The 12,854-nt window shown below is 36.1% G+C and overlaps 1 long non-coding RNA gene and 2 other non-coding genes across 3 annotated transcripts in view; 1 reads left to right on the forward strand and 2 right to left on the reverse strand.

Annotated features, from left to right (window-relative positions):
* Positions 1-3,084: 3,084 nt before the first annotated feature.
* Positions 3,085-3,154, reverse strand: LOC115293092. The gene has a single exon (XR_003909353.1). It is a non-coding gene; the product is annotated as a small nucleolar RNA U2-30 (small nucleolar RNA).
* Positions 3,155-3,286: 132 nt separating this feature from the next.
* Positions 3,287-3,366, reverse strand: LOC115293093. Its single transcript, XR_003909354.1, has one exon. It is a non-coding gene; the product is annotated as a small nucleolar RNA U2-19 (small nucleolar RNA).
* A 4,001-nt stretch (positions 3,367-7,367) lies between these two features.
* The window catches only part of LOC115292940, an 85,924-nt gene continuing 80,437 nt past the window's right edge, over positions 7,368-12,854 (forward strand). The window contains exon 1 of the long non-coding RNA XR_003909248.1: positions 7,368-7,470. This is a non-coding gene — a long non-coding RNA (uncharacterized LOC115292940). The remainder of the gene's footprint in view (positions 7,471-12,854) is intronic.

A 12,854-nucleotide genomic window follows, 5' to 3' on the forward strand; every position in this document is an offset into this window, starting at 1 on the left:
AAAACAAGTACTACAGTGTAAAAATATTAAAAAAAAAGAAAACCCTCTCACATGCATAAATGAAAGACTGCACACAAAGAACTCACAAACCACACTGAGATACCACCTCACGCCAGTCAGAGTGGCTAAAATGAACAAATCAAGAGACTATGGATGCTGGCGAGGGTGTGGAGAGACGGGCACCCTCCTACACTGTTGGTGGCAATGTAAACTGGTGCAGCCGCTCTGGAAAACAGTGTGGAGCTTCCTCAAAAAACTATCCATAGAACTCCCTTATGACCCAGCAATATCCCTCCTAGGGATTTACCCGAGAGAGAGAAATGCTGATGCATCGGAGCACATGTACCCCAATATTCATAGCAGCAATGTCAACAATAGCCAAAACATGGAACAAGCCTAAATGCCCATCACCTGATGAGTGGATCAAGAAGATGTGGTATATATACACAATGGAGTACTACATGGCAATGAGAAAGAATGAAATATGGCCATTTGTAGGAAAGTGGGTGGACCTTGAGGGTGTCATGCTAAGCAAAAGCCTTTCAAAAAGTCTTCTAGCAGACTTGTGCCAATATCTCATTTGCCAAAACCAAGGCTATCATGTTTCCAACTGACTTTCCAGTACAGGCAGGCAATGAATAGTAAAGAATGGACTAGTCCACAGTATTATTTAGATTTATGATTATTACATGTTGACCACATTTTTATGTTAGCTGTGATATACATTAATGGAAACAGGGAAAGAAACCACCACTTACTAGAGTAACTACTAAGTTCTAGGATATATGTTAGGTACTTTATGGTCCCTACTTAATCCTCACAACGCCTTTGAGAAAATAGATGAAAAACCGAGATTCAGAAAGGTGAATTTTTTCGCAAATGTCTTGTACATAATATTCTTTGAACCTGGGTCTGAATGACTTGGAAGTCTGTGGTTACAGTTGGCATATAAAAAAAATGAAGAAAGCTATAAAATAATAGCCACAAAGTTAGTGAACGCTTACAAAATGCCAGGCATCACAAAAATTAACACATTGCAAAATAAATTATCACACTTATCCTCATGACAATCTGATGAGATATTTTTATCCCTATTTTATAGATATGTAAATTAATCCAGTGAAGGTGGCCACTTGGTACAACTTACTTGGCTACATATTTGGGGCTGGGGTTGATATCTAAATCTGAACAATTTTCCCCCAACCATTGAAATGGATTTTCATTTGCCAGCTATATTTAGGAGGGTGTCTAAGTTCCCATCATAACATGTGATGATTCTAGAATGAGTGCAGAGTATAACGACCAGATAGGTGTTAGAAATGTACAGTTGGGTTTTCCCCATTTATCTGTTGAAAACTTCAGGATAAAGTCCCAGGCAAATGGTTTCAGGAGAAGGAAAGGAAATATATGTAAGGTCAGGGGTGTCTTGTATAAATACCATAATTTGCCTGAGGGTCTGGAATAGTGTGAAGTTGGAAAAGATAGTTAAATTGAGGAATTTCCCTAGAAGCAACTTGTTCTATCCCTCTGACAACAGTGTTATATATTCTTTATTTAAACTTGTTTTAATACAAATAAGACAATAAAAAAAGAGCAGAAACAAAAAACATAGCACCTTAAGACCAATATTTCTCCACAATTCAGTAATAGCTTTAAAATTCTCCTCAGTGTATTGGGAAATTCAAGAACCAGCAGCTTTATGGAAGTGAGAAAAAGACAAGTGTAAGGCACTGTTTTTGTTAATTATGAGATGATAGAATATTCTCAGAAGGGGCTTATAATGGTCATGTGTGGGGAGGGGGTGGGGGTGGGGGGAGGATGAGGATGATTTTTTCCTTCTGTGTAAGTTTTCTGTAAAGGTTTTAAAGGCCAATATCCATTCAAAGGTCATAATGAAGGGTTTCAGAAAGATGTTTCAGCACAGTTCACTGAACAGAGTGAACCCATTTGCCCCACGGATATCAAATACATAGGGGAAAAAACACCTACAATAACTGATGGCAACCAACCCACCAAAGGAGAAAAAAAATTATAAAATAGGTATGAGATTTTATTGCTAGCACAACTATGATGAGTGTATAAAGTGAATTCTGGGACACCTGGGTGGCTCAGTCGGTTGAACTGCCAACTTTGGCTCAGGTCGTGATCTTGCAGTTCATGAGTTCTGGCGCCGTGACCGGCTCTGTGCTGACAGCTCGGAGCCTGGAACTTTCTTTGGGTTCTTTATCTCCCTCTCTCTCTACCCCTCCCTTGCTCATGTTCTGTCTCTGTCTCTTTCTTAAAAATGAATAAACATTAGGGGCATCTGGGTGGCTCAGTCCATTGAGCGTCCAACTTTGGCTCAGGTCATGATTTCACAGTTTGTGGGTTCGAGCCCTGTGTCGGGCTCTGTGCTGACGGCTAGCTCAGAACCTGGAGCCTGCCTCAGATTCTGTGTGTCCCTCTCTCTCTCTGCCCTTCCCCTGTTCATGATCTGTCTCTCTCTCAAAAATAAATAAATAAGTAAATGTTAAAAAAAATGATTAACATTAAAAATTTTTAAGAAATTGAATTCTGTGACTCAGGTGTCTGGCTTGAACATCTGAGTTATTTTATTTCTCAAGGTGTCTGTCAGTGGATCTGTTCATTATTCATTTGGTCCTTGCTTATGGGTGAAACTGTACCCTCTTATGATCAGGAAAAGTGACTTTATGCTAATCCCAAAGAGGGGATAATTAGGCATCACATGTCCCTCTGGTCCCCATCAATTTAATAACCACTCCTGTTTGTACCTTGAAGCTATAAATACATTATACTATATTGTAATTTATAACATGGTTATTTCTTTTCCTTCTTGCTACAAGACAAACACATACATATTGAATCTCTGTGTTTTTTAGAATAATTAAAGTATTTAAGACTTTATTCTGAGCTTCTAATAATACTCTTAATAATTTCATGACTTCTTTATTCTAATGATAATTATAAATAATAGTCATCACTAAACACTTACTGAGTTATTGCTAAGCACTAGACTCTAAATATTTTATAAGCCTAATCTCAGTTTTCTCAGCTACATTATGGAATATGTGCACTTATTTTTCTTAAGCTCAGATCAAGTGTAGACACCTTCATAGCTGTAAATGTCAGTAGTAAAACCTTTCCATCATTGCTCAGAAATGATTCGTCTTTCATATCCCCTCCACCCTCACCCCAATCTCATTCATCAAGTCCTCATTTACACACTGTCACGTTTATACACACAACTACAGATATAAGCCCTTATTACTCTAAATTACGTTTTGCTTTTCAGCACTACAGGGATCATGAGTCAGGTGAACTAGAAGGTCTCCTGATGCTCAGAGTTGTCTACTTTCAACACCGATCTACTTCAGTAAGAGCAAACCTCAGAGAGCACTATTTTTATTTCACAGATGAGAAAATGATCCCCAGACAGATATTTAACTTGTCCAAGATCACATAGCATATGAAGGGAAAACTTATGAGTCTAGAGCCTCAACATATGAGACAAAGCTAGAGAAAATTAGATTGTACCAACATCCAAATTTAAGACTCTTATTTTAAATTATAACAGATCCATGTTGGGAAAGTGGAAATAATTATGGGCATTTTTCCTCACAGTTCACAGCAATGCCTTTTGCCTATCTGGTACTCCAGTGAATGTTTGGTGAACAAATAAACAAATCAGTAATGAAATATAGAGGATGAGCTAATGCCTGAGAAATTTAGAATAATTCTATTTATTATCTTTATTCATTTTCAAAGTACTGAAGTGTGGATATTTGGTGATATTCTTTATTATGATTTCAGTGTTTTGCATTGTTGACTATAAATGGATCATCCTTGTTCCATGTTAATGTTTCCATGGAAAATATATAATGTTTTGTATCACCTTTATCTGGATTGACACTGGTCAACTGAGACACTTGTGAAGAGACACAAGATCAAAGCTTTTAGCTGGTAGGGGTTTAGAATGAATTGTCCAAAGATGTGCCACCTTGACATGCAGACTATTTTGAGTTGAGAGCAATCAAGGACCAAAAACTCAGGAAGAAACTTTGATTTTTTGTTCTTAACTGCCTAAAGGAATTTAGATAGAGGACCTGGTCCAGAAATAGAGCTATCATCATAGATAACTGCATTATAATATGAACAGAGATGGTAGATAAGAAGGAATTTAGCATAGAGTCTGTTTGTTAAAATTTCTCTCTTTGTCTCTTTGTTTCTGTATGGCCCAGTAAATGTTTGCCAAACATTTACTCTTTTTCATCTCTTGTGAATTCCTTTTCTTCATTTTGAAGTCCCATGCCTTTATCCCCTTACCCTTGGTTCAGGATGGCATATATAAATATACCTCATTTTACTTTTCTGTTTTTGAACCTTTCATATATGTGGGATTCCTGTATCTTCAAAATTAAATTTGATTTTCTCCTGTTAATCTGTCTCCTGGCAATTTAACTTTTAAGACCAACCAGAAGAGTCTTGAATGGTAGAGAAAACTTCTTCTTCCCCAACAAGCTTTTGAGTAGAAACAAAACAAACATTCATGGGCAGTAGGGTATTTCCTCATAGTGTCAGGTTTCTCTGTTTGTTTGCTGTCCAGAGGAACATTTTTATGAAACTGCTCCTCATACAGATTTTCTTGCCTCAGGAAATCAGATTATGGTCTCAATCTCACAGTGTGGCTTTTACACAAATTTTGGGCTATCCTTCCTTTACAGTGCTCCCATGTTGTACATCTAGATAATTGAGAATTGACTAAAATATACACATTTTCCTTTAGGGTAATCAATAGACTATGGCTGTAAAGAAAATTAAATTGCTTTTTCTTTGAGGTTTGATGAAATTGAATTCACAGAACTTTAATGTACAGTATCAAATTCTTGGGGAAAATATAGGAGCACAACACTGATTACATCATTTCACTTCATTTATCGCTCATTGTCTAAAGTCTAAACAACTTAGCTTGATATTTAAGCTTCTCAGCCCTAGACCCAACATTATTGTGAGCCTTAAATCTAACTTCTTGCATACGTATGCTATGCAAGTCCAAATTGGACTGTAAATTATTTCCTGGACATTCACTGTGTTTTTAATTCTTCATCTCTGTAGGCATTGTCTGACCACCCTACTAAAAATTATAATTTTTTATTTCCTTGCCATCCTTTCCTTCATGACACTGTTTTCTTCTTTTTTCTCATAGCACTGACATTATATTACATATTTGCTTATTTTTGGCTTGTTGCATCTAGAAGACTGCTCAGTCAATATTTGTTGAATGAATGAATAATTTGCTAAACCAACAAGTAGCTTCAATTCTCCATGTTGACAAAAAAAGGCAACTTACTTTTCAGAAGCTTTAGAGTGCTATGGTGGGTCAGTTTGACTTGGCAGGCTTAGCCAGTTAAGCAAGGATTTTTGTTTGTCATTTAAATTTTTTACTTAATTTTATGCAGAAATTTTGGTGTTCATTAGGGAAACCTACCACCAGTTTTAATAAGTTGACCATCATCAATTCTAAGAAGTTCTATACAGTTTGTAGTGTCTAATGAGGATTTTTGTTCACTTAACTGCCATTCCCTCAAAGAAAGTCAGATGTGACTTGAATGGAAATGAAACTCTCTCATCTGATGTTATTCACATTGTGTTTTTATTTTGCCCATTGGTGGTGGCCTGTGATGAACAAGTAGCATTATGTACCAGTGGGAACTTGCAGAAGATCTATTGACATGGCTGCCAAGAGACTTTATTTTCTGTTTGGGATTTCAGTGCGGTGTTTCCTCGACAACCTAATTGAGCCACTTAGAAATGAGCATTATTTTTTCTAAATTAAAAAAAATCAAATCCTGTAAAAAGTTAAAAGAATAGTATAATAGTATACATATATCCTTCCCTTAGAAGTTCTAATTTTTATCATTTTGTTACATTTGCTTTAAATTCTATCAACATATGCATTTTAAATTTATACCCTTTTTGCTGAGATATTTGAAATTAATTTGCAAACATAATTATATTTTAGTCTAAACATTTCAACATGTATTACATAAGAACAAGGACTTCTTTTTATATGAACGCAATATTATTTTCATATCTAGGACATTGCATGTTAACACAATATTATCTAATATACAGTTTCATTATAATATCTCCATTTGTCCCATGTGTGTTCCTCATTGTGTTAATGTGGCTTTTATTATTTATTTATTTATATCTAATCAAGGATCTCAATTTGCATTTAATTGTCTTTTCTCCTTAGTCTCCTTTAATCTATATTCATTCTTTTGCCTCTTCTTTTCCTTTCCCTGTTTTTACTTTTATTTCTATTTTTCTTTTCTTTTACAAACGTGGCAAGTTTGTCAAATCCAGGGCAATTGTTTTGTGAAATATTCTACAATATGAACTTGTTTTCTCATGACTAGTTTCAGGTTTAATGTTTTTTGCACGTAGCCATAGGTGGTATTGCAGACTTCTAACTGCATCATATCAGAAGATACATAATGCTAATTTGATCCATTACTGGTGATGCTTACATTGATCCCTTAGTTAAGACACTTTCACTATTGTAAAAATATCTTTATTTCTCCCTTGCATGAATAAATAATATGCTAGGTGAAACTTTGAGAATGTGGCAATCCTTTTACCCTATGGTTTTTAGCATCATTTGGTGATTCTTGCCTAAATCAATTCCTACACTGTTGTTTGCAAAATGATGATTTTAATTGTATTATTCCTTCTACACAAAATAGCTAGCATTCTTTTGTTACAAAGAGTTTTTTCCTCTCCCTCCCCCATACATTTTTATTGACTCTTTTTTAATGCAATGTTATAATTTATTTCCTTTTTAAAAAAAATGACTCAATTGTCCAAATTTTGGCTGTTTGGATCTTTAAAGCTAGTTCCTTTGGTTTTTTGTTATGTCCCCATTAATCATCGAGAACTTTCTTACTTTCTGACACTGCAAGAACATTAACTTCACCAGTGGTTTTCTGTCTCAGCCATTTTCCAAGGAATTCTGGTTCCTTTATGTGGAGAATGGTATTTAGAAACCAAGGCTTTTGCATTAGATGGACACAATGATGTTAGGGTGGACATGAGCAATTTTTACTTCTATTATATGTAGTTCACTTCCATTCTTGTTCCCAAGTAATTTTAGATTTCATACAATAATAGCATTTTCTTCTCTTGTATTTTATTCAGCTAAGTATTTAATTTCAAATGCTGCTACCTAAAATCCTACATGATTCCTAAAGATTGGCAGAGGATGAGATTCTCTCTGTCTCCATCTGACAGTGCGAAAATCCCAGAGTTCCACAATTCATTCAAGTCTGAGTCACCTCTGTTTGTCTTTCATCTGATTTACAGATGTGCTAAAGTTCCCAAAATAAATAGGGATATTCAGCGAACCACAAAATCTGGAAGATAAAGCAAGTGCTTACCTGTTTGCTTTGCCATCTGCTCTGTTTTGGATTGGTAAGTACATATTCAATCCCCCCAACAGCATGCATGTCTCGAAAACCCACAGTGACTGGCTTCAGTTCCATCTGGTTGATCCTTGTTATTTCATTACAACTGTTCAGATTTATAAACCCAGCAATTAAAACAAAAAAATTTAGACATGTTAATACCTATGTTACTCTTAACCACCATGCCTCCAAAAAAGTGCAATACTTTTTACAAGACGTTGTTTCATTGAAGGGACTATCATTATTTTAATGGAACATGTTATACATGCATATTATTTTAAAAGGTTTCTTTCTTTTTGGATTTGTCAGGCCTTCATTTACAAGTAAAAGATTAACTATACTTTATATTAATTGTTCCAAATGCAATGATGGTGAAGAACAACAATACAAATTCCAGCCTTTTTTCCCTCTACCGATGTTTCTATGCAAAGATTAAGAGTGTCTGTGACTAGTTCTAGAGTGATAATTTCAGTTGACTCGGGTCCATTAACTGCAGGGAAAAACACCTGGCAAGGAGGCTGGTAGCAGCCCGTTCTTGTTAACCTTTCAGCCTTCACAATAACTATCAGCAGGCACCAAGTCAGGGCCTCTAATAAACTGGCATTAGAGCTGCTGACAGCTAATAACTTTTTATGGGTTTCCAGAACTAAGTGAAAGAAAATGTTCTGATTAATTAGAATCCAAGAATTTTTGAGTTCCTTAATCCTAGAATTGGATAATTTTTAGACATGTAAAATAGAATAAAAATCAATGTGTCCTCTCAGAAGACATTTCCCTATAAATAAAATGGATTTTCAAAGTATATTATTTTTGCTACTTTAATCCAGCTTAATTTTCAGCAACTGTGCTCTTTTATTTTAGTAAAGGGGAAAATAGCTAAGAAATGGGAAACAGTACCAACTCTAGAGGTAGTTTTAAGTAGATTCTTCTCACTCACTTGTATAATTTCTGCTAGTGAGTTATAGAAGATCTTTAATCTACAATAAATGTGGGAGATTAGGCCTCAGTTCTGCACAGGAAACACTTCAAGAAAAGTGTTTAAAAGTTTCACTGACACCCTTCTTTCTGCCTCGCCTATAAGATAATCCAACAATTTGCTGGTGGACTATATCTATAAAGAGTGTCGATTCCCCACTGGTTATGTGGAAGCTAAGATGGACAAGTCACAGGGGAGAATCGGAAGTCAGAGCGGGAGACTCAATCATGGTCTTGTAAAAACCTAGTCAGGAACCATTTTTTCTGTGACAGCTAGCCGAGGCTCTGGTGCTGGATGCAGCCCTATTAGAAGGCATGGATAGAGATTGGTGTAGGAAGCCACTTCATGGTGCTGCCTTTAACTTAGCAAAGTTAACTTTGCTTTAACTAAGCAAAGACAATTGAGAACCATCGTTGCACTAGAGCATGAGGGTTCTTAGAGACTAGTCCCATCTAACCATGGTGGCAGGAAGGTAGTGAAGTTCCACCTGCAACAGTGGCCCAGTTTTTGTTCATGGGTAGGAATAAAATTAAGAGTGGAGAGAATTTGCTGAGACAGTGAGAGGAGACCTGTATGAGAAAACCTGCCCAGCCCTTCATCTCCTGTGTGCCTTCTTTGCACCTCATAACAGCACTTTACCTTACTTCTGGTCACCAAATGTGTTGGGGGTTTTCCCAGCACCAAGCAATTCTGTAACACCAACTGGGGGTCTAACTTAATTCTGACACTACCTACCTGGAGATAGCATCAGATCCCACAGGTTAAGGGCTCAGTCTCACAAGATAGTGTTCCACTTCAATAAGTGACAATTTTCTATTTATAGCTTCTCAAACCAAAACACCTGCCATGCCTGATTACTCCTGTTCTTTTGAACCTAATATCTAAGTCCCTAAGAAAATCTATTTGATTCTACCTTTAAATATACCAGAATCTGACCATTCTCATCATATCTACTGCTATCGTGTAAGACCAAGTCACCATCTTCTCATGCCTGGATTTTGTGTCCAATTTTGTCCTCCTATAGACTATTTATGAACACAATAGCCAGAGTGATCCTATTAAGTTATCATCAGGTTGCGTAAATTCTCTCCTCAAAATTTCTCCATGGCTTTCTCATACAGAGTAAAACTCAAAAGCCTCACTGTAACTACTTCCATGAGATCTGGCTCCATATGCATGAACTCTGAACCTTCAGTTTTTCCTCTTAGGACTTCAGCAACGATGGCTTCCTGGTCATTTTTCAAACATATCAGACATACTTTCAAAAAGTCTTTTGAACTTGGGACTCTCATAGCTTGGAATATTCTTCCTTATTATGTTTACATGGTTAGCTCCTTCACTTCCTTCATATTTTTATTTAAAAATCATCTTTTAGTAAGACTTTCCTGGAAACTTGATCTAAAATTTTAATGCTTAACTTTGCATTTCATAGGGCTTTCCCTGTTTTATAATTCCTTCTTAGACTGAATCATTTATTCACATAATATATTTTACTTATTTATCTTATTTGTTGTCTGTCTCCTGCTTGACAGTGTTTTGTTCCCTACATGATATCTGGCCTTACAGTAATGCTTGGCATTTGGCAACTACTCAGTAAATATTTGTTGAATAATTATTTACTAAATTATGGGTATTTACTAAGACATGTCCAGATTCTTTCTTAGTTATATTAATTCATGGCCACATTAAAAAAAAAGCTATTTCACTAACAAAATTTTTCAACATGGGTTTTATTTTATTCATTACAAAACCCAGTATTAAAAATGCCTCCATAACACAGGTTTGCATATGCTAAAGTATTACTTTTCTTCTAGTAAATATACTTTCTGAGCACAATGCTATCTGGAAAAAGCTCTGTTAGTAATTAACATGAAGGTTATTTTGCCTCATTATAAATTGGTTCTTTATCCTAGAATGGTTTCTGGACCAAATCATAAAATAAGCATTTTGCATTAGAATGAAAGCTGTGTCTTTGTAGACAATCTTCTGTCTTCTGTTTGCTTTCTTTTCTTTTGTTTTTTTTTTGACTTATGTTGTTATTTTTTATCAGAATTTTTAAACCTCTTCATTTCTATCCATGGAAATCTACACATTAAGGGTGAAATATTTTTAATACTTCCTAAATTAATTTCCTTACTAATAAACTGACTTTTCTCAGGAGGCTGTCCACTATTTTGGCATCAGAGAAGGGGAGAAGGACAATACTCTTTCTGAAAGGAGGAGAATGTGATGTTGGGGGTAAAAGTAATGGAGTTGTAATCTACCTTCTGATGCTTTGAAGTCCCATGCAGAATACGACGAAAGTTTGCTACATATGTAAACAGGAAAACTAAGGGCAGAGAAGCTGTAGCCTTGCTTAGCATTTTGTACTTCTACCGGAATCTAATGTTCCAGGCTGTTCTGGCAAACATGTGGTAGCTCAGTACAGTCAGAAGAGTGGGTGGTTCCGTTTGGAGGAGGAAGGATATTATTGACATGCGCATGTTCCTTCAGTTTTAGAGTGTGTAGACACTGGTATAAAGACTACAGAAGAACCTAGTATGGTGAGAGCAACTTGAGACTAAAGATAATGCAAATGGGGCACCAGCTCTGAGGAACTTGCAGAATCAGGGAGCAGAGGGGAGGAAGTGTCAGCTTGGTGGGTGAAGAAACCAGGCCAAACTGAGAAATTTAGGATCACAAGAGTACAGCCATATAATGATCACTCTTAGTGATCACTAGCTAATACACCCCAAGATTAGCCTGAGGCTCAGAGTCTCCCTGTCCCAGTGCCCCAGGTCACTTAAGCTGTCCCCACTAGTACACAATACATCAGGGGTCAGCAAATTGTAGCCCACAGGCCAACATAGCTTGCTGCCTGTTTTTGTATGTCCTGTAAGCTGAGAATGGTTCTTACATTTTTAAATAGTTGAAAGAAAAACCAAAATATTTTACAGCAGCACTTGAATAATATATGAAAATCAAATTTCATATAAAGCATTCATAAATAAAGTTTTATTGGAACACAGCCATACTCATTCATTGATGACTTGACTATGGTTACTTTCCTCCTGACAGAGTTGAATAGTTGCAATAGTGAGTATACGGCCAATAAAGCCTCAAATATACTGTCTGGTCATTTACAGATAAAGTTTGCCCACTCTTGCAGTATGCCATCTTGGAAGGTAGCCAAGGAGAAAGAGAAGAATCTGAAGAACTGAGCTATAACCTGAAAGGGACTGAATTAACCCCCAAGAGACCATTAAATTGTTGAATCCATTACATTTAATTGAGACAAAAATTAGGATTAGTAAGAAATTCTCAGAGATGCTTTTTCCCACATGTTCCTAAATGGCTCAATGGGACATCCTTTGTTATGAGGCGTCTCAGACCCAGGACAGTCCCTGGGCCCTCAGCAGGCTCGGTGCAGGTCTATTCGCACCTCATACAGTGGTATCCCACATCAAGTACGAAACATATGAATATTTTATTAGAACCCAAGCTTATGAAACCTTTGGATGAAACTATGAAATTGTTATTGCTTTGTTTTTCCATTATCTTTCCTCTTTTGTGAGTCTGTTGGTAGCCCCATTTCCATACTGACTAAGGTATCAACTTCACTCAGGCTGCATTACTGATGTCTTGTGTTAGTCCTGGCTCTTCTCTCCTACTCTGCAAAGACAATGGAAGCATCTTGTTTGTTTTTTTAAAATTGACATTACTCCAATTTTAAAGAGAAGAACTGGAAATGGATAAGAATTAATGTTGATTAAAGACATACTTGGATCTGTAAGCCAGATGGAAAGGAATATGGAAGGAATCACCAGTCCTTAAACTTAATCTGGAAGTTACACATTACTATTGATTAGGGATCATCATTGTAATGTAACTGCAGTGATACCATTAATAAATGTTCCCTATTCATTATGTATTTTCAGTGTTAAGTAGAGTGTTTTTATTTTACTTAATCTCTAAATTTACATAATTCTCAGGTCTCTGTAACCTCACAGGCTATACTTTTAAATTAAGAACAAGTTAAAACTCCTCACCACTACTTAACCCTACTTTGTATGTTTAAAATACATTTTTTTTGAAAATGACTTAGTTTTCTCTCTCTCTTTTTAATAATTGTTGTATTTTCTATACATAGATCCTTAAAGGCTTCAGCAGCCTACTTTTTTTCCTCTCTAAACCTCAAGGTTAAATAGCCCAGTTCAGCTATGCCAGCACTCTTCTTGGTAAAAGAGATAACAACTCATTGTTCAGAGTTAACCTTGAAGTTATATGATGTTAAATCAGTTTTACTTGGGGATGTTTTTTTCACTCAGCCCCCTCCACCCCCAAGGTCCCTTTTATTCTGTCTTACAATTTGCTGTGAACTAAATGATGCATTTAAATAAAATGACCAAAGATAATGACTGTGACAAGGGAGAGAC

The sequence above is a fragment of the Suricata suricatta genome, chromosome 5 (assembly GCF_006229205.1).
Source record: "Suricata suricatta isolate VVHF042 chromosome 5, meerkat_22Aug2017_6uvM2_HiC, whole genome shotgun sequence".
Taxonomy (NCBI): domain Eukaryota; kingdom Metazoa; phylum Chordata; class Mammalia; order Carnivora; family Herpestidae; genus Suricata; species Suricata suricatta.